Below are 22,072 nucleotides of genomic sequence, written 5' to 3' on the forward strand. Positions count from 1 at the left end.
ATGAAAAAAAATTCTATTACATTTCTACTTCAAGGGTGCCTCTATTTAATCATTTGAAGGAGCTGTCTACTCCAGAATTGTTATTGTTCAAAAAGATATATATTTTCTTTATTTCCCACCCCGTTTTGCATAACCAACACACTTATATTAATATACTTTTTACCTCAGTGATTACCTTGTATCTAAGCCTCTGCAGACTGACCCCTTATTTCAGTTCTTTTAACAGACATGACATGCAGTTTAGCTAATCAGTGGCCTCTCATGAGTAACTCCATGGGCGTGAGCACATTATCTATATGACACACATGAACTAGCACTGTCTAGCTTTTAAAAACTGTCAAAATGCGTTGAGATAAGAGGCGACCTTCAAGGGCTTTTACATTTGCATTTGAGCCTACCTAGATTTAGCTTTCACCAAAAAATACCAAGATAACAAAGCAAATATGATGATACATATAAATCAGAAAGTTATTTAAAATTGCATGCGCTATCTGCATCATGAAAGTTTAATTTTGACTAGAATGTCCCTTTAATTATGTGCACATTTTAAATTCATCAACAGATGTTCAGTGTTAACCGCTATTTATTTATTAAATAAGAGTTTTATGTATTTCTTTTGATCACGTTCTGTAAATTTAAAAAGCAAGACTGAAAGTGAAACCAAAAAAAAAAAAGGGAGTTTCCAAGACTATATAACTGGTGTCTTTCAGTTGAGAGAGTGTATTTCGGCAGCAGAAAAACTTGAAGATGCGTCACATATAACTGAGGTAAAGATTTTTTTTTTATTCAAGAAAATCAGAAAAAAAATTGTTCAGATTATATTTGTTTTATATATTTTGATCCTTATTGACAAAAAAAAAAAACATACAAAAAAAGACTAAATAGAATAATCTCATTCCTAGACACATATCTAATGTATTTGTGTATTTTTGTATATATTTTACAAATAATCTTTAATTATCTTTGTGAATGAATAAATAATCAATAGATAGCATTACAAATATGAGTAAATTTTTTTATAAAAATATTCAAGTAACAATAGCTGAAAAGTTTCTGAAAAAGTCGTAGATAACCGTATATGTGATAATTTGTTCATGCGTTTCAAATAGTTTTGTTTTATGGAGAAGGTTTGTAGAAAAATGTTACACAAATAAAGTTCTATGATTAGAATATGTGTAATAATCTCACAAATAATTATATTAGTAGAGGTACAAAACAGGGTTGCCTTATTTTATCATTGTTATTTAACATACTATTGAAGGTTAATTTTATAAGCCTAAAAAATAAACCGAAAAACATTTTTATTTCATATCATTATGAGGCTAACATATTGACTACTACTGTTTATATAGAAGCCAAGCAAAATGTGACATTAAATATAAACCTTAAGAATCAATTGTAAGAGGATTTGTGAGAATTTTTCATTACTCAATACAGGTATACCCCGCTCATACAGCGGGTTAGGGACCGGAGCCCCGCTGTAAAGTGAAAACCGCCTTAAAGTGAAACAAGGCAGTTTTAGCTTTCTTTTCAGTGTTTAAAATCTTAAAAACATGTTTGAACTAACATATATTAGGGGTGCAATAGTGCTATGTTTAGTTTAACACTAGAACAGCAAGTATTTAATTAGTATTCAATAAATACTGTACCTGTAAAATAGTGACAATTACTGTAGTAAAATTTGCCAGGCTATAGCACTGAGACACAGATTGCACTGCAATGCTATAAACAGAGTGAACTAAGCATAACAAAATGGTGCCAGTCACTTTTCTCGCAATCTCACAATGATTTACAGCACTGTTTCAAAATGCTTGGAGGTTGAACTTCAGCTCCACAAAGTATTAGCGAATCGCTGTAAAGTGAAGCGCTGTAAAGTGAGGTATACCTGTATCTATTTATTATTCATGGTGTTGACTCTTAAAAAACATTGCACAGAAAACATTGTACTCGCTAGCAGATACACAGTAATGTTTAAAAGCAAAACTGAGGGAGTTAGTTACATTTGGCAACAAAGTATCAAGCCCAGGACAATGTCAAGGTCTTCCTTCCTGGTAACCTAACCAGCACCCACACAATGCATACTTTTCATCTAAAATTTATTATTCATGGTGTCGACTCTTAAAAACATTTATCACATAATATAGAATAGTGTAGACAGGGTGATGATAACCCCCCACCCCAAAAAAGAGAGGAAAACAGCACAGTTCTTATAAAGAAACCATTTATAGGTATTTTGGTATGGTAAATAATGTTATTTCTCCCTTACTTATGTGTGAAATGTCTGTATATAGTTACTGCACACTAAGGGATAGATTACAAGTGGAGCACTAAATATTGCTTATGCTTAAGCAATATTTGCGTGCCACTAAGTAATACCAGTGAAAGCTAATGTGTGCTGGTATTACAAGTTAGCCGCAATGCAAATGCAACCTTGTGTATGTATCTATGTGTGTGCGTGTGTATATGTATGTATATGTATGTAAGTATATATGTGTATGTGTGTGTATGTATGTATATATGGGTGTGGGTGTGTGTGTGTTTGTATATGTGTGTGTGTGTATGTATGTATATGTGTGTGTGTTTATGTATATATGTGTATGTGTGTGTATATACTGTATGTGCATGTGTGTATTTATTTATATATATATATATATATATATTGTATATGTGTGTGTGTGTGTGTATATATATATATATTGTATATGTGTGTGTGTGTGTATATATATATATATTGTATATGTGTGTGTGTGTGTGTGTATATATATATATATTGTATATGTGTGTGTATGTATATATATATATATATATATATATATATATATATATATAAATAATATGTGTATGTATGTATATATACAAAATGCAGAAATGGACTGCACTCTCAGACTAGACCGGGTACACATCCTAAGCCACTGTACACTCCAGAGCCCTGAACAATGACAGACAGCTGCACAGTTCCCAGCAACCCAGGCATTTAACCCCTGAGCTGCCTGGGTGACAGGCCCATAGGGAAGCATTACAAAATAATCAACACAACACACAGAAAACCTGGCACTTGCCAGCAGATGCACAGTAATGTTTAAAAGCAAAACTGGGGGTGATAGTTACATTTGGCGCCAAAGTATCAAGCCCAGGACAACGTCAAGGTCTCCCCTTCCTGGGAACCTAGCCAGCAACCAGGGAACCTTCCAGGGTGACACAGGCTTTTGTAATTTCCATTAAGTAAATACAAAACACAGGAATAGACCACACTCTCAGACTAGATCGGGTACACATACTAAGCCACTGTAAACTCCACAGCTAATATATGTGTTCGTTCTTTATATATATATGTGTGTGTGTGTATATATATATATATGTGTGTGTATGTAAGTAAATATAAGTCTGTGTGTATGCATGTATATGTGTGTGTGTGTATATCTATATGTATGTATATATGTGTGTGTGTATGTATATATGTGTGTGTGTGTGTGTGTGTGTATGTAAGTAAATATGTGTGTGTATGTGTCTGTATGTGTATATGTGTGTATGCATGTATATGTGTGTGTGTATTAGTAGGTATATGTGTCTGTATGTGTGTGTATGTATATATGTGTGTGTGTTTATGTATGTTTATATGTGTTTGTCTGTGTGTGTTTGAATGTGTGTATGTATGTATGTATGTATGTATATATATATATATATATGTGTGTGTGTGTAAAGTATATATGTATGTGTGTGTGTATGTATATATGTATCTAAGTGTGTGTATATGTATATGTGTGTGTGTGTATATATATATATATATATATATATATGTATGTGTGTGTGTATATGTACAGTATATATGTGTGTGTGTGTGTGTGTGTGTAAAGTATATATGTATGTGTGTGTATGTATATATGTATCTAAGTGTGTGTATATGTATGTGTGTGTGTATGTATATATATATATATATATATATATGTGTGTGTGTATATGTACAGTATATATATGTGTGTGTGTATATATGTATGTTTATGTGTGTGTGTATATTTATTTATATATGTGTGTATGTATGTATGTATATAAAACAAAGAAATGGACAGCACTCTCAGACTAGACCAGGTACACAAACTAAACCACTGTAAACTCTACAGCTATATATATATATAATGTGTGTGTGTTTGTATGTAAGTATATATGTGTTGTGTGTATATATATATATACAGGGAGTGCAGAATTATTAGGCAAATGAGTATTTTGACCACATCATCCTCTTTATGCATGTTGTCTTACTCCAAGCTGTATAGGCTCGAAAGCCTACTACCAATTAAGCATATTAGGTGATGTGCATCTCTGTAATGAGAAGGGGTGTGGTCTAATGACATCAACACCCTATATCAGGTGTGCATAATTATTAGGCAACTTCCTTTCCTTTGGCAAAATGGGTCAAAAGAAGGACTTGACAGGCTCAGAAAAGTCAAAAATAGTGAGATATCTTGCAGAGGGATGCAGCACTCTTAAAATTGCAAAGCTTCTGAAGCGTGATCATCGAACAATCAAGCGTTTCATTCAAAATAGTCAACAGGGTCGCAAGAAGCGTGTGGAAAACCCAAGGCGCAAAATAACTGCCCATGAACTGAGAAAAGTCAAGCGTGCAGCTGCCAAGATGCCCCTTGCCACCAGTTTGGCCATATTTCAGAGCTGCAACATCACTGGAGTGCCCAAAAGCACAAGGTGTGCAATACTCAGAGACATGGCCAAGGTAAGAAAGGCTGAAAGACGACCACCACTGAACAAGACACACAAGCTGAAACGTCAAGACTGGGCCAAGAAATATCTCAAGACTGATTTTTCTAAGGTTTTATGGACTGATGAAATGAGAGTGAGTCTTGATGGGCCAGATGGATGGGCCCGTGGCTGGATTGGTAAAGGGCAGAGAGCTCCAGTCCGACTCAGACGCCAGCAAGGTGGAGGTGGAGTACTGGTTTGGGCTGGTATCATCAAAGATGAGCTTGTGGGGCCTTTTCGGGTTGAGGATGGAGTCAAGCTCAACTCCCAGTCCTACTGCCAGTTTCTGGAAGACACCTTCTTCAAGCAGTGGTACAGGAAGAAGTCTGCATCCTTCAAGAAAAACATGATTTTCATGCAGGACAATGCTCCATCACACTCGTCCAAGTACTCCACAGCGTGGCTGGCAAGAAAGGGTATAAAAGAAGAAAATCTAATGACATGGCCTCCTTGTTCACCTGATCTGAACCCCATTGAGAACCTGTGGTCCATCATCAAATGTGAGATTTACAAGGAGGGAAAACAGTACACCTCTCTGAACAGTGTCTGGGAGGCTGTGGTTGCTGCTGCACGCAATGTTGATGGTGAACAGATCAAAACACTGACAGAATCCATGGATTGCAGGCTTTTGAGTGTCCTTGCAAAGAAAGGTGGCTATATTGGTCACTGATTTGTTTTTGTTTTGTTTTTGAATGTCAGAAATGTATATTTGTGAATGTTGAGATGTTATATTGGTTTCACTGGTAAAAATAAATAATTGAAATGGGTATATATTTGTTTTTTGTTAAGTTGCCTAATAATTATGCACAGTAATAGTCACCTGCACACACAGATATCCCCCTAAAATAGCTAAAACTAAAAACAAACTAAAAACTACTTCCAAAAATATTCAGCTTTGATATTAATGAGTTTTTTGGGTTCATTGAGAACATGGTTGTTGTTCAATAATAAAATTAATCCTCAAAAATACAACTTGCCTAATAATTCTGCACTCCCTGTATATAAATATACACCATATGAAGAGAGGGCTAATGGAAAAATTTAACAAAAGCCAAAGGGGCATATCTATCAAGCTCCGAAACAGCAGTTATGAAGCAGCGGTCACAAAGACCGCTGCTCTATAACCCTGTCCGCCTGCTCTGAGCAGGCGGACAGGAATCACCACAATTCAACCCGATCGAGAACGATTGGGTTGATTGACACCTCCCTGCTGGTGGCCCATTAGCCGCGAGTCTGCAGGCGGCGGCGTTGCACCAGCAGCTCTTGCGTATTGCTCTCCGTATTCAGCGAGGTCTGGCGGACCTGATCCGCACTGTCGGATCAGGTCCGCCAGACTTTGATAAATAGAGGCCAAAGTGTGACACAGGCTGCACCAAAAACAACATAATTTTATTACAGCTTCAAAAAAGCTCAGTGAAATGTCTTTTACAGAGTGAAACTGTGTAGCTGATACATAAACGAAAAGAACACTTGCAAATGCAATAATTTCCTATACAGACATCTGTTATATTATGTATAGTTATGTCGCGAACTTAAAAATTTCGGTTCGCGAACGGCAGACTCGAACTTCCGCAAATGTTCGCGAACCGGCGAACCGCCATTGACTTCAATAGGCAGGCAAACTTTAAAACCCACAAGGACTCTTTCTGGCCACAATAGTGATGGAAAAGTTGTTTCAAGGGGACTAACACCTGGACTGTGGCATGCCGGAGGGGAACCATGGCAAAACTCCCACGGAAAATTGCATAGTTGATGCAGAGTCTGGTTTTAACCCATAAAGTGCCTAAATCACCTAACATTTCTAAATTGTTTGGAATAAAGTGCTTTAAAACATGAGGTATGATGTTGTAACGATCAGGTAGTGTAAGGGTTACGCCCGCTTCACAGTGACAGACCAAACTCCCCGTGTAACGCACCGCAAACAACCGCAAACAGTCCATTTGCACAACCACTAGATAGATCGATTTGATAGATACATAGATTACATAGATTAATAGATGCAATATACATATGATAGTGATAGATACAAATAACATAGATCAATAGATGCAATATACATTTAATAGATACGAATATCATAGATCAATAGATGCAATATACATTTGCTAGATACGAATTACATAGATCAATAGATGCAATATACATTTGATAGATACGATTGATAGTTAGATAGATTCGATAGATAAATAGATAGATTTGAAAGATATATAATTTCCCTGACAGAGTATAACAATAAGACATGAGGTCTTGGACCCGTGGTGTGTTAAGTAGTACTATTCTTAGCAGTTTACTACTACCTGTTACTCCACCTATCGGGGGAGGTCTATATGGCCTGCATTTTTGGAACAGGGAGATGGAAGAAGATGATTGGTCTGTCCTCCTACTTCAAATTTGTCCTAAACACAAGTGGCTGTCACAAAACAGTCCGACCACGAGATAGATAGATAGATTTGATAGATAGATATACATAGATTGATAGTTAGATAGAATCGATAGAAGATAAATAGATAGATTTGATAGATATATAATTACCCTGACAAAGTATAATAATAAAACATGCGGTCTTGGACCCATGCTAACTAGGTTGTGTTAAGTAGTACTATTCTTAGCACTTTAATCCCTGTTACTCCCCCTATCGGGGGAGGTCTATATGGCCTGCATGATTACCCTGACCAAATATAATAACAAGACATGCGGTCTGGGACCCATGGTAACTAGGTTGTGTTAAGTAGTACTATTCTTAGCACTTTAATCCCTGTTACTCCCCCTATCGGGGGAGGTCTATATGGCCTGCATGATTACCCTGACAAAGTATAACAACAAGACATGCGGTCTGGGACCCATGGTAACTAGGTTGTTGTGTTAAGTAGTACTGTTCTTATTAGTTTAATAATACCTGTTACTCCCCCTATCGTGGGAGGTCTATATTGCCTGTATGATTACCCTGACCAAATATAACAACAAGACATGCGATCTGGGACCCATGGTAACTAGGTTGTGTTAATCAGTACTATTCTTAGTACTTTAATCCCTGTAACTCCCCCTATCGGGGGAGGTCTATGTGGCCTGCACGATTACCCTTACAAAATATAATAACAAGACATGCGGTCTGGGACCCATGGTAACTAGGTTGTGTTAAGTAGTACTATTCTTAGCACTTTAATCCATAATACTCCCCCTATCAGGGGAGGTCTATATGGCCTGCATGATTACCCTGACAAAGTATAACAACAAGACATGCGGTCTGGGACCCATGGTAACTAGGTTGTTGTGTTAAGTAGTACTGTTCTTATTAGTTTAATACCTGTTACTCCTTTATCGTGGGAGGTCTATATGGCCTGCATGATTACCCTGACCAAATATAACAACAAGACATGCGGTCTGGGACCCATGGTAACTTGGTTGTGTTAAGTAGTACTGTTCTTAGCACTTTAATCCCTGTAACTCCCCCTATCGGGGGAGGTCTATATGGCCTGCACGATTACCCTTACAAAATATAATAACAAGACATGTGGTCTGGGACCCATGGTAACTAGGTTGTGTTAAGTAGTACTATTCTTAGCACTTTAATCCCTGTAACTCCCTCTATCGGGGGAGGTCTATATGGCCTGCATGATTACCCTTACAAAATATAATAACAAGACATGCGGTCTGGGACCCATGGTAACTAGGTTGTGTTAAGTAGTACTATTCTTAGCTCTTTAATCCCTGTTACTCCCCCTATCGGGGAAGGTCTATATGGCCTGCATGATTACCCTGACCAAATATAACAACAAGACATGTGGTCTGGGACCCATGGTAACTAGGTTGTGTTAAGTAGTACTATTCTTAGCACTTTAATCCCTGTTACTCCCCCTATCGGGGGAGGTCTATATAGCCTGCACGATTACCCTTACAAAATATAATAACAAGACATGCGGTCTGAGACCCATGGTAACTAGGTTGTGTTAAGTAGTACTATTCTTAGCACTTTAATTCCTGTTACTCCCCCTATCGGGGGAGGTCTATATGGCCTGCATGATTACCCTGACAAAGTATAACAACAAGACATGCGGTCTGGGACCCATGGTAACTAGGTTGTGTTAATTAGTACTATTCTTAGTACTTTAATCCCTGTAACTCCCCCTATCGGGGGAGGTCTATGTGGCCTGCACGATTACCCTTACAAAATATAATAACAAGACATGCGGTCTGGGACCCATGGTAACTAGGTTGTGTTAAGTAGTACTATTCTTAGCACTTTAATCCATGTTACTCCCCCTATCGGGGGAGGTCTATATGGCCTGCATGATTACCCTGACAAAGTATAACAACAAGACATGCGGTCTGGGACCCATGGTAACTAGGTTGTTGTGTTAAGTAGTACTGTTCTTATTAGTTTAATACCTGTTACTCCCCCTATCGTGGGAGGTCTATATGGCCTGCATGATTACCCTGACCAAATATAACAACAAGACAAGCGGTCTGGGACCCATGGTAACTTGGTTGTGTTAAGTAGTACTTTTCTTAGCACTTTAATCCCTGTAACTCCCCCTATCGGGGGAGGTCTATATGGCCTGCATGATTACCCTGACCAAATATAACAACAAGACATGCGGTCTGGGACCAATGCTAACTAGGTTGTGTTAAGTAGTACTATTCTTAGCACTTTAATCCCCGTTACTCCCCCTATCGGGGGAGGTCTATATGGCCTGCACGATTACCCTTACAAAATATAATAACAAGACATGCGGTCTGGGACCCATGGTAACTAGGTTGTGTTAAGTAGTACTATTCTTAGCACTTTAATCCATGTTACTCCCCCTATCGGGGGAGGTCTATATGGCCTGCATGATTACCCTGACAAAGTATAACAACAAGACATGCGGTCTGGGACCCATGGTAACTAGGTTGTTGTGTTAAGTAGTACTGTTCTTATTAGTTTAATACCTGTTACTCCCCCTATCGTGGGAGGTCTATATGGCCTGCATGATTACCCTGACCAAATATAACAACAAGACATGCGATCTGGGACCCATGGTAACTAGGTTGTGTTAAGTAGTACTGTTCTTAGCACTTTAATCCCTGTAACTCCCCCTATCGGGGGAGGTCTATATGGCCTGTATGATTACCCTGACCAAATATAACAACAAGACATGCGGTCTGGGACCCATGGTAACTAGGTTGTGTTAAGTAGTACTATTCTTAGCACTTTAATCCCTGTTACTCCCCCTATCGGGGGAGCACTATATGGCCTGCATGATTACCCTTACAAAGTATAACAACAAGACATGCGGTCTGGGACCCATGGTAACTAGGTTGTGTTAAGTAGTACTATTCTTAGCAATTTAATCCCTGTAACTCCCCCTATCGGGGGAGGTCTATATGGCTTGCATGATTACCCTTACAAAGTATAATAACAAGACAGGCGGTCTGGGACCCATGGTAACTAGGTTGTGTTAAGTAGTACTATTCTTAGCACTTTAATCCATGTTACTCCCCCTAACGGGGAAAGTGTATATGGCCTGCATGATTACCCTGACAAAGTATAACAACAAGACATGCAGTCTGGGACCCATGGTAACTTGGTTGTGTTAAGTATTACTGTTCTTATTAATTTAATACTTGTTACTCCCCCTATCGGGGGAGGTCTATATGGCCTGCATGATTTTCCTAACAAAATATAATAATAAAACATGCGGTCTGGGACCCATGGTAAGGTTGTGTTAAGTAGTACTGTTCTTAGCATTTTAATACCTTTACTCCCCCTATTGGGGGAGGTCTATATGGCCTGCATGATCTTCCTAACCAAATATAATAATAAAACATGCGTTCTGGGACCCATGGTAAGGTTGTGTTAACTAGTACTGTTCTTACCATTTTAATACCTTTACTCCCCCTATCGGGGGAGTTCTATATGGCATGCATGATTTCCCTAACCAAATATAATAATAAAACATGCGTTCTGGGACCCATGGTAAGGTTGTGTTAACTAGTACTGTTCTTAGTATTTTAATACCTTTACTCCCCCTATCGGGGGAGGTCTATATGGCCTGCATGATCTTCCTAACCAAATATAATAATAAAACATGCGGTCTGGGACCCATGGTAAGGTTGTGTTAACTAGTACTGTTCTTAGCATTTTAATACCTTTACTCCCCCTATTGGGGGAGGTCTATATGGCCTGCATGATTTCCCTAACCAAATATAATAATAAAACATGCGGTCTGGGACCCATGGTAAGGTTGTGTTAACTAGTACTGTTCTTAGCATTTTAATACCTTTACTCCCCCTATCGGGGGAGGTCTATATGGCCTGCATGATTTTCCTAACCAAATATAATAATAAAACATGCGGTCTGTGACCCATGGTAAGGTTGTGTTAACTAGTACTGTTCTTAGCATTTTAATACCTTTACTCCCCCTATTGGGGGAGGTCTATATGGCCTGCATGATTTCCCTAACCAAATATAATAATAAAACATGCGGTCTGGGACCCATGGTAAGGTTGTGTTAACTAGTACTGTTCTTAGCATTTTAATACCTTTACTCCCCCTATCGGGGGAGGTCTATATGGCCTGCATGATCTTCCTAACCAAATATAATAATAATTTAAAATAATGTTAAACCACCAGATATGAGTGGTTGCACAGAGCAATTAATCACAGTATATGCTTGCTGTTGGCCTGGCACACAGGCCTGATGGTAAATGAAATTAGATTAAACTTGCAATTAGCAAACTAATGTAAAAGTTTTTTTTTTTTTTTTTAAATAATGTTAAACCAACAGGTATGAGTGGTTGCACAGAGCAATTAATCACAGTATATGCTTGCTGTTGGCCTGGCACACAGGCCTGATGGTAAATGAAATTAGATTAAACTTGCAATTAGCAAACTAATGTAAAAGTTTTTTTTATTTTTTTTAAATAATGTTAAACCAACAGGTATGAGTGGTTGCACAGAGCAATTAATCACAGTATATGCTTGCGGTGGGCCTGGCACACAGGCCTGATGGAAAATGAAATTAGATTAAACTTGCAATTAGCAAACTAATGTAAAAGTTTTTTTTATTTTTTTTTAAATAATGTTAAACCAACAGGTATGAGTGGTTGCACAGAGCAATTAATCACAGTATATGCTTGCTGTTGGCCTGGCACACAGGCCTGATGGTAAATGAAATTAGATTAAACTTGCAATTAGCAAACTAATGTAAAAGTTTTTTTTATTTTTTTTAAATAATGTTAAACCAACAGGTATGAGTGGTTGCACAGAGCAATTAATCACAGTATATGCTTGCGGTGGGCCTGGCACACAGGCCTGATGGAAAATGAAATTAGATTAAACTTGCAATTAGCAAACTAATGTAAAAGTTTTTTTTTTTTTTTTTAAATAATGTTAAACCAACAGGTATGAGTGGTTGCACAGAGCAATTAATCACAGTATATGCTTGCTGTTGGCCTGGCACACAGGCCTGATGGTAAATGAAATTAGATTAAACTTGCAATTAGCAAACTAATGTAAAAGTTTTTTTTTTTAATTTAAAATTATGTTAAACCACCAGATATGAGTGGTTGCACAGAGCAATTAATAACAGTATATGCTTGCTGTAGGCCTGGCACACAGGCCTGATGGAAAATAAAATTAGATTAAACTTGCAATTAGCAAACTAATGTAAAAATTTTTTAATTTTTTTTAAATAATGTTAAACCAACAGGTATGAGTGGTTGCACAGAGCAATTAATCACAGTATATGCTTGCGGTGGGCCTGGCACACAGGCCTGATGGAAAATGAAATTAGATTAAACTTGCAATTAGCAAACTAATGTAAAATTATTCTTTTTTTTCATTTTAAATAATGTTAAACCACCAGATATGAGTGGTTGCGCAGAACAATTAATAAGAGTATATGCTTGCTGTAGGCCTGGCACACAGGCCTGATGGAAAATAAAATTAGATTAAACTTGCAATTAGCAAACTAATGTAAACATTTTTTTTATTTTTTTAAATAATGTTAAACCAACAGGTATGAGTGGTTGCACAGAGCAATTAATCACAGTATATGCTTGCGGTGGGCCTGGCACACAGGCCTGATGGAAAATTAAATTAGATTAAACTTGCAATTAGCAAACTAATGTAAAAGTTTTTTTTTTATTTTTTTAAAATAATGTTAAACCAACAGGTATGAGTGGTTGCACAGAGCAATTAATCACATTATATGCTTGCGGTGGGCCTGGCACACAGGCCTGATGGAAAATTAAATTAGATTAAACTTTCAATTAGCAAACTAATGTAAAAGTTTTTTTTAGTTTTTTTTAAATTATGTTAAACCAACAGGTATGAGTGGTTGCACAGAGCAATTAATCACAGTATATGCTTGCTGTTGGCCTGGCACACAGGCCTGATGGTAAATGAAATTAGATTAAACTTGCAATTAGAAAACTAATGTAAAAGTTTTTTGTTTGTTTTTTAAATAATGTTAAACCAACAGGTATGAGTGGTTGCACAGAGCAATTAATCACAGTATATGCTTGTGGTGGGCCTGGCACACAGGCCTGATGGAAAATGAAATTAGATTAAACTTGCAATTAGCAAACTAATGTAAAAGTTTTTTTTAATTTTTCTTAAAAAATGTTAAACCAACAGGTATGAGTGGTTGCACAGAGCAATTAATCACAGTATATGCTTGCTGTTGGCCTGGCACACAGGCCTGATGGTAAATGAAATTAGATTAAACTTGCAATTAGCAAACTAATGTAAAAGGTTTTTTTTTTTATTTAAAATTATGTTAAACCACCAGATATGAGTGGTTGCACAGAGCAATTAATAACAGTATATGCTTGCTGTAGGCCTGGCACACAGGCCTGATGGAAAATAAAATTAGATTAAACTTGCAATTAGCAAACTAATGTAAAAGTTTTTTTTATTTTTTTTAAATAATGTTAAACCAACAGGTATGAGTGGTTGCACAGAGCAATTAATCACAGTATATGCTTGCGGTGGGCCTGGCACACAGGCCTGATGGAAAATTAAATTAGATTAAACTTGCAATTAGCAAACTAATGTAAACGTTTTTTTTTTTTTTTTTTTAAATAATGTTAAACCAACAGGTATGAGTGGTTGCACAGAGCAATTAATCACAGTATATGCTTGCTGTTGGCCTGGCACACAGGCCTGATGGTAAATGAAATTAGATTAAACTTGCAATTAGCAAACTAATGTAAAAGTTTTTTTTATTTTAATTTAAAATAATGTTAAACCACCAGATATAAGTGGTTGCACAGAGCAATTAAAGGGATACTAACCCCACATTTTTCTTTCATGATTCAGATAGAGCATGCAATTTTAAGCAACTTTCTAATTTACTCCTATTATCAATTTTTCTTTGTTCTCATGTTATCTTGATTTGAAAAAGCAGTAATAAAAGGTTAGGAGCTGGCCCATTTTTTAGTTCAGCACCTTGGTAGAGCTGCTGATTGGTTTGCTACATTTAGCCACAAATCAGCAAGTGCTACCCATGTGCTGAACAAAAAATGGTCTGGCTCTAAAGCTTACAGTACTGCTTTTTCAAATCAAGATAGCATGAGAACAAAGAAAAATTGATAATAGGAGTAAATTAGAAAGGTGCTTAAAATCCCATGCTCTTTCTGAATCATGAAAGAAAAAAATTGGGTTTAGTATCCCTTTAATCACAGTATATGCTTGCTGTTGAAAACAATATCAAAAACAAAATAAGTCCTTGATAGAGGTGCGCCTATGGTGACGAATGTAGCAAACAATCCGATATATGGCTGCTCTTCTGTAGCGTGCGTCGACGGTAAGGAAATCTGTAGTAGGGAAACAGGAAGGCGCCAATAGGGTGATAACGTATAAACCCTGACAGGTAAGTATAACGAGAGAAGAGGTACTCACAAGCAGGGCGGCACTTAAACGTGCCTAACCAAGCGGGCCGGGACCACAGCGTCGCCCGGGAGACTCACAACGGCAACAACACCAATCCTCGAGCCGGACCAAGTTCCGTGTGGCCAATCAGGAACGCTGGATGATGACACACCTCCCTCTTCGTATGCCGATACTGAACACAGGCATAGAGGGTAGGAGACAGGAACCAACTGTGTAAGGCTCTCCCGAATACCGAGAGTTTGAATCACACAAGCCAACACGCTGGAAAGAGGAAGGAGCAAACTCCAGCAAAGTTACTTTAAACCAGTTTATTAAAAAGTTAAAAACAATGCATAAAAGCAACGCGTTTCTCGGCTACACAGAGCCGTTTCATCAGGCTGTTATACATATTCTAAAATGCCTACTGCTTTAAACACTTCCTCTAACCAATCAAAACACTAGAAATTTTGACGCCCCCTCTCCACCTCAGCGTGCGTGTCCATCACAGCTGATATGGAGAGTGCAAGAAAACAATGCGTGCCATTTAAAATTAACAATTTGGGATCACCTTATATTTGGTGTCTAGTCTAATTTAGCATAATGTTGTTGGTCACATCACAACTAGAATCAAATACCGTTATTGTAATTGTTTTCTGTTTGTTTGATGTGAAAATACATAACATATATTAACAAATGAGCATTCGTTTCAAAATCACATACACCATAAATATAGCACATTGGCCGCTAATCGGAGCTGAACTTACATGATATTCTCGGTTGGTCAAATGACAAATAAATAATTATTGTTCTTCATTAAAGACTCACAGATAAGACAGTATATACATTTCACCCATATAACAAACAATAATTAATCATAGTAGAAAGAATATACATCTAAGCCATACCGATGACACATTATCTATTCTCTATACTGTTGATAGAATTCCCCTAGAAACCCTACTGATCTACAGTTACATACCCAAAACAGACTATGCGAATAGTCAGCTATGAAAAGCTGCAAGGTCAATATTGGCATTGAGACCCGATGGATGTAAGGTCTGAAGCCTATAGATCCAAAAGGTCTCTCTCTGTCTGAGTCTATAAAAACGGTTATAAAAGTCTGATCTGGGAATGTGTTCAATGGGAGTTATTTGTAAACAATGTAGGTTTCCACTATGTTTGATGTTACAATGTCGTGATACACTGTGTAATTTGTAGGGTTTCTAGGGGAATTCTATCAACAGTATAGAGAATAGATAATGTGTCATCGGTATGGCTTAGATGTATATTCTTTCTACTATGATTAATTATTGTTTGTTATATGGGTGAAATGTATATACTGTCTTATCTGTGAGTCTTTAATGAAGAACAAAGCAACGCGTTTCTCGGCTACACAGAGCCGTTTCATCAGGCTGTTATACATATTCTAAAATGCCTACTGCTTTAAACACTTCCTCTAACCAATCAAAACACTAGAAATTTTGACGCCCCCTCTCCACCTCAGCGTGCGTGTCCATCACAGCTGATATGGAGAGTGCAAGAAAACAATGCGTGCCATTTAAAATTAACAATTTGGGATCACCTTATATTTGGTGTCTAGTCTAATTTAGCATAATGTTGTTGGTCACATCACAACTAGAATCAAATACCGTTATTGTAATTGTTTTCTGTTTGTTTGATGTGAAAATACATAACATATATTAACAAATGAGCATTCGTTTCAAAATCACATACACCATAAATATAGCACATTGGCCGCTAATCGGAGCTGAACTTACATGATATTCTCGGTTGGTCAAATGACAAATAAATAATTATTGTTCTTCATTAAAGACTCACAGATAAGACAGTATATACATTTCACCCATATAACAAACAATAATTAATCATAGTAGAAAGAATATACATCTAAGCCATACCGATGACACATTATCTATTCTCTATACTGTTGATAGAATTCCCCTAGAAACCCTACTGATCTACAGTTACATACCCAAAACAGACTATGCGAATAGTCAGCTATGAAAAGCTGCAAGGTCAATATTGGCATTGAGACCCGATGGATGTAAGGTCTGAAGCCTATAGATCCAAAAGGTCTCTCTCTGTCTGAGTCTATAAAAACGGTTATAAAAGTCTGATCTGGGAATGTGTTCAATGGGAGTTATTTGTAAACAATGTAGGTTTCCACTATGTTTGATGTTACAATGTCGTGATACACTGTGTAATTTGTAGGGTTTCTAGGGGAATTCTATCAACAGTATAGAGAATAGATAATGTGTCATCGGTATGGCTTAGATGTATATTCTTTCTACTATGATTAATTATTGTTTGTTATATGGGTGAAATGTATATACTGTCTTATCTGTGAGTCTTTAATGAAGAACAAAGCAACGCGTTTCTCGGCTACACAGAGCCGTTTCATCAGGCTGTTATACATATTCTAAAATGCCTACTGCTTTAAACACTTCCTCTAACCAATCAAAACACTAGAAATTTTGACGCCCCCTCTCCACCTCAGCGTGCGTGTCCATCACAGCTGATATGGAGAGTGCAAGAAAACAATGCGTGCCATTTAAAATTAACAATTTGGGATCACCTTATATTTGGTGTCTAGTCTAATTTAGCATAATGTTGTTGGTCACATCACAACTAGAATCAAATACCGTTATTGTAATTGTTTTCTGTTTGTTTGATGTGAAAATACATAACATATATTAACAAATGAGCATTCGTTTCAAAATCACATACACCATAAATATAGCACATTGGCCGCTAATCGGAGCTGAACTTACATGATATTCTCGGTTGGTCAAATGACAAATAAATAATTATTGTTCTTCATTAAAGACTCACAGATAAGACAGTATATACATTTCACCCATATAACAAACAATAATTAATCATAGTAGAAAGAATATACATCTAAGCCATACCGATGACACATTATCTATTCTCTATACTGTTGATAGAATTCCCCTAGAAACCCTACTGATCTACAGTTACATACCCAAAACAGACTATGCGAATAGTCAGCTATGAAAAGCTGCAAGGTCAATATTGGCATTGAGACCCGAAGGATGTAAGGTCTGAAGCCTATAGATCCAAAAGGTCTCTCTCTGTCTGAGTCTATAAAAACGGTTATAAAAGTCTGATCTGGGAATGTGTTCAATGGGAGTTATTTGTAAACAATGTAGGTTTCCACTATGTTTGATGTTACAATGTCGTGATACACTGTGTAATTTGTAGGGTTTCTAGGGGAATTCTATCAACAGTATAGAGAATAGATAATGTGTCATCGGTATGGCTTAGATGTATATTCTTTCTACTATGATTAATTATTGTTTGTTATATGGGTGAAATGTATATACTGTCTTATCTGTGAGTCTTTAATGAAGAACAAAGCAACGCGTTTCTCGGCTATACAGAGCCGTTTCATCAGGCTGTTATACATATTCTAAAATGCCTACTGCTTTAAACACTTCCTCTAACCAATCAAAACACTAGACATTTTGACGCCCCCTCTCCACCTCAGCGTGCGTGTCCATCACAGCTGATATGGAGAGTGCAAGAAAACAATGCGTGCCATTTAAAATTAACAATTTGGGATCACCTTATATTTGGTGTCTAGTCTAATTTAGCATAATGTTGTTGGTCACATCACAACTAGAATCAAATACCGTTATTGTAATTGTTTTCTGTTTGTTTGATGTGAAAATACATAACATATATTAACAAATGAGCATTCGTTTCAAAATCACATACACCATAAATATAGCACATTGGCCGCTAATCGGAGCTGAACTTACATGATATTCTCGGTTGGTCAAATGACAAATAAATAATTATTGTTCTTCATTAAAGACTCACAGATAAGACAGTATATACATTTCACCCATATAACAAACAATAATTAATCATAGTAGAAAGAATATACATCTAAGCCATACCGATGACACATTATCTATTCTCTATACTGTTGATAGAATTCCCCTAGAAACCCTACTGATCTACAGTTACATACCCAAAACAGACTATGCGAATAGTCAGCTATGAAAAGCTGCAAGGTCAATATTGGCATTGAGACCCGAAGGATGTAAGGTCTGAAGCCTATAGATCCAAAAGGTCTCTCTCTGTCTGAGTCTATAAAAACGGTTATAAAAGTCTGATCTGGGAATGTGTTCAATGGGAGTTATTTGTAAACAATGTAGGTTTCCACTATGTTTGATGTTACAATGTCGTGATACACTGTGTAATTTGTAGGGTTTCTAGGGGAATTCTATCAACAGTATAGAGAATAGATAATGTGTCATCGGTATGGCTTAGATGTATATTCTTTCTACTATGATTAATTATTGTTTGTTATATGGGTGAAATGTATATACTGTCTTATCTGTGAGTCTTTAATGAAGAACAAAGCAACGCGTTTCTCGGCTATACAGAGCCGTTTCATCAGGCTGTTATACATATTCTAAAATGCCTACTGCTTTAAACACTTCCTCTAACCAATCAAAACACTAGAAATTTTGACGCCCCCTCTCCACCTCAGCGTGCGTGTCCATCACAGCTGATATGGAGAGTGCAAGAAAACAATGCGTGCCATTTAAAATTAACAATTTGGGATCACCTTATATTTGGTGTCTAGTCTAATTTAGCATAATGTTGTTGGTCACATCACAACTAGAATCAAATACCGTTATTGTAATTGTTTTCTGTTTGTTTGATGTGAAAATACATAACATATATTAACAAATGAGCATTCGTTTCAAAATCACATACACCATAAATATAGCACATTGGCCGCTAATCGGAGCTGAACTTACATGATATTCTCGGTTGGTCAAATGACAAATAAATAATTATTGTTCTTCATTAAAGACTCACAGATAAGACAGTATATACATTTCACCCATATAACAAACAATAATTAATCATAGTAGAAAGAATATACATCTAAGCCATACCGATGACACATTATCTATTCTCTATACTGTTGATAGAATTCCCCTAGAAACCCTACTGATCTACAGTTACATACCCAAAACAGACTATGCGAATAGTCAGCTATGAAAAGCTGCAAGGTCAATATTGGCATTGAGACCCGAAGGATGTAAGGTCTGAAGCCTATAGATCCAAAAGGTCTCTCTCTGTCTGAGTCTATAAAAACGGTTATAAAAGTCTGATCTGGGAATGTGTTCAATGGGAGTTATTTGTAAACAATGTAGGTTTCCACTATGTTTGATGTTACAATGTCGTGATACACTGTGTAATTTGTAGGGTTTCTAGGGGAATTCTATCAACAGTATAGAGAATAGATAATGTGTCATCGGTATGGCTTAGATGTATATTCTTTCTACTATGATTAATTATTGTTTGTTATATGGGTGAAATGTATATACTGTCTTATCTGTGAGTCTTTAATGAAGAACAATAATTATTTATTTGTCATTTGACCAACCGAGAATATCATGTAAGTTCAGCTCCGATTAGCGGCCAATGTGCTATATTTATGGTGTATGTGATTTTGAAACGAATGCTCATTTGTTAATATATGTTATGTATTTTCACATCAAACAAACAGAAAACAATTACAATAACGGTATTTGATTCTAGTTGTGATGTGACCAACAACATTATGCTAAATTAGACTAGACACCAAATATAAGGTGATCCCAAATTGTTAATTTTAAATGGCACGCATTGTTTTCTTGCACTCTCCATATCAGCTGTGATGGACACGCACGCTGAGGTGGAGAGGGGGCGTCAAAATTTCTAGTGTTTTGATTGGTTAGAGGAAGTGTTTAAAGCAGTAGGCATTTTAGAATATGTATAACAGCCTGATGAAACGGCTCTGTGTAGCCGAGAAACGCGTTGCTTTTATGCATTGTTTTTAACTTTTTAATAAACTGGTTTAAAGTAACTTTGCTGGAGTTTGCTCCTTCCTCTTTCCAGCGTGTTGGCTTGTGTGATTCAAACTCTCGGTATTCGGGAGAGCCTTACACAGTTGGTTCCTGTCTCCTACCCTCTATGCCTGTGTTCAGTATCGGCATACGAAGAGGGAGGTGTGTCATCATCCAGCGTTCCTGATTGGCCACACGGAACTTGGTCCGGCTCGAGGATTGGTGTTGTTGCCGTTGTGAGTCTCCCGGGCGACGCTGTGGTCCCGGCCCGCTTGGTTAGGCACGTTTAAGTGCCGCCCTGCTTGTGAGTACCTCTTCTCTCGTTATACTTACCTGTCAGGGTTTATACGTTATCACCCTATTGGCGCCTTCCTGTTTCCCTACTACAGATATGCTTGCTGTTGGCCTGGCACACAGGCCTGATGGTAAATGAAATTAGATTAAACTTGCAATTAGCAAACTAATGTAAAAGTTTTTTGTTTTTTTTTAAATAATGTTAAACCAACAGGTATAAGTGGTTGCACAGAGCAATTAATCACAGTATATGCTTGCTGTAGGCCTGGCACACAGGCCTGATGGCACAGAGCAATTAATCACAGTATATGCTTGCGGTGGGCCTGGCACACAGGCCTGATGGAAAATTAAATTAGATTAAACTTGCAATTAGCAAACTAATGTAAAAGGTTTTTTTTTATTTGTTTTTAAATAATGTTAAACCAACAGGTATGAGTGGTTGCTCAGAGCAATTAATCACAGTATATGCTTGCGGTGGGCCTGGCACACAGGCCTGATGGAAAATGAAATTAGATTACACTTGCAATTAGCAAACTAATGTAAAAGTTTTTTTTATTTTTTTTTAAATTATGTTAAACCAACAGGTATGAGTGGTTGCACAGAGCAATTAATCACAGTATATGCTTGCTGTTGGCCTGGCACACAGGCCTGATGGTAAATGAAATTAGATTAAACTTGCAATTAGAAAACTAATGTAAAAGGTTTTTTTTTATTATTTAAAATTATGTTAAACCACCAGATATGAGTGGTTGCACAGAGCAATTAATAACAGTATATGCTTGCTGTAGGCCTGGCACACAGGCCTGATGGAAAATAAAATTAGATTAAACTTGCAATTAGCAAACTAATGTAAAAGTTTTTTTTATTTTTTTTAAATAATGTTAAACCAACAGGTATGAATGGTTGCACAGAGCAATTAATCACAGTATATGCTTGCGGTGGGCCTGGCACACAGGCCTGATGGAAAATTAAATTAGATTAAACTTGCAATTAGCAAACTAATGTAAACGTTTTTTGGGGGTTTTTTTAAATAATGTTAAACCAACAGGTATGAGTGGTTGCACAGAGCAATTAATCACAGTATATGCTTGCTGTTGGCCTGGCACACAGGCCTGATGGTAAATGAAATTAGATTAAACTTGCAATTAGCAAACTAATGTAAAAGTTTTTTTTATTTTAATTTAAAATAATGTTAAACCACCAGATATGAGTGGTTGCACAGAGCAATTCATCACAGTATATGCTTGCTGTTGGCCTGGCACACAGGCCTGAT

At 37.0% G+C, this 22,072-nt stretch overlaps 1 protein-coding gene across 1 annotated transcript in view; it reads left to right on the forward strand.

Moving 5' to 3' along the window:
- The first annotated feature begins 718 nt into the window (after positions 1–718).
- The window catches only part of LOC128642230 (interferon-induced very large GTPase 1), a 283,353-nt gene continuing 261,999 nt past the window's right edge, over positions 719–22,072 (forward strand). Inside the window, exon 1 of the mRNA XM_053694927.1 lies at positions 719–767. The gene's annotated coding sequence lies outside the window, so the exon portion shown is untranslated. The remainder of the gene's footprint in view (positions 768–22,072) is intronic.

Source organism: Bombina bombina, chromosome 11 (genome assembly GCF_027579735.1).
Source record: "Bombina bombina isolate aBomBom1 chromosome 11, aBomBom1.pri, whole genome shotgun sequence".
NCBI lineage: Eukaryota > Metazoa > Chordata > Amphibia > Anura > Bombinatoridae > Bombina > Bombina bombina.